Below are 1,124 nucleotides of genomic sequence, written 5' to 3'. Positions count from 1 at the left end.
ATATATATACATATAAATATATGTATATGTATGTATCTACATATATATATATATGATATATATACATATAAATATATGTATATGTATGTATCTACATATATATATATATGATATATATACTTGTTGGTACGTACGTATGTATGTATATGTACGTATATGTACACGTATGTATATGTATAAGTATGTATACGCATATCTATACGTATATATATTTACGTATCTATATATGTATGTGTGTATATATATATGTGTGTGTGTGTGTCTTTCTGTGTGAGTGTGTGTGTGTGTGTAAATATAATTGTAAACATACGTATATGCATATGCATATAGGTATATATATTCATGAGAATATGCAAACAAACGCGTATAGAGATAGGCAGATGGATATATAGATATACATATGTGTATACACACACACACACACCTATGCACTGATATACAAAGAACACTATTAAAAATACTTCAAGTTCTTAAATATGAATATAAATAAATTTATCGTCTACACTCTTTAACTTATCGATTGACCTAGAAGGTAAAAATAATATTTGACAAGAGTCTAGACCCTGAACGAAGAGAAGAAGAGCATAACATAAAAATGTTCTACTTATTATTTCTTTATTTATTTAACAGCGTTCTTTTAATTTTTAAACGTTCTTTGATAAAAAAAAAATAATAATAATTGAGTGATATAAATTATAATTTGTTCTTTTAGCAAAGACTTGACTTCACCAAGTTTTTTTTAGTACAATTTGATATCTCGAAACAGAGTCGATAACCTCGCTGGATAAATAACTGTGTGTGTGTGTGTGTACATATATACACGGGCATACTAAAGTTAAATAGACACCATAGAGTGGCTGTGTGGAGCAGGAGTGGCTGTGTGGCGCAGGAGTGGCTGTGTGGCGCAGGAGTGGCTGTGTGGTAAGTAGCTTGCTTACCAACCACATGGTTCGGGTTCAGTCCCACTGCGTGACATCTTGAACAAATGCCTTCTACTATGGCCACGGGCCGACCAAAGCATTGTGAGTGGATTTGGTAGACGGAAACTGAAAGAAGCCCTTCGTATATAATAAATATGTATATATATATATATACATATATATATATATACATATTTATTATAT

General features: G+C 30.6%; 1 protein-coding gene across 1 annotated transcript in view; it reads left to right on the top strand.

The window, feature by feature from the left end:
• Positions 1-1,124, top strand: part of LOC106880591 (transcription factor RFX4-like) — an 85,915-nt gene that overhangs the window by 40,130 nt on the left and 44,661 nt on the right. The gene's annotated exons all lie outside the window — the stretch shown is intronic.

This window comes from Octopus bimaculoides, chromosome 5 (assembly GCF_001194135.2).
Source record: "Octopus bimaculoides isolate UCB-OBI-ISO-001 chromosome 5, ASM119413v2, whole genome shotgun sequence".
In the NCBI taxonomy this organism is placed as follows: domain Eukaryota; kingdom Metazoa; phylum Mollusca; class Cephalopoda; order Octopoda; family Octopodidae; genus Octopus; species Octopus bimaculoides.
This window is presented reverse-complemented; position numbering and strand designations above follow the sequence as displayed.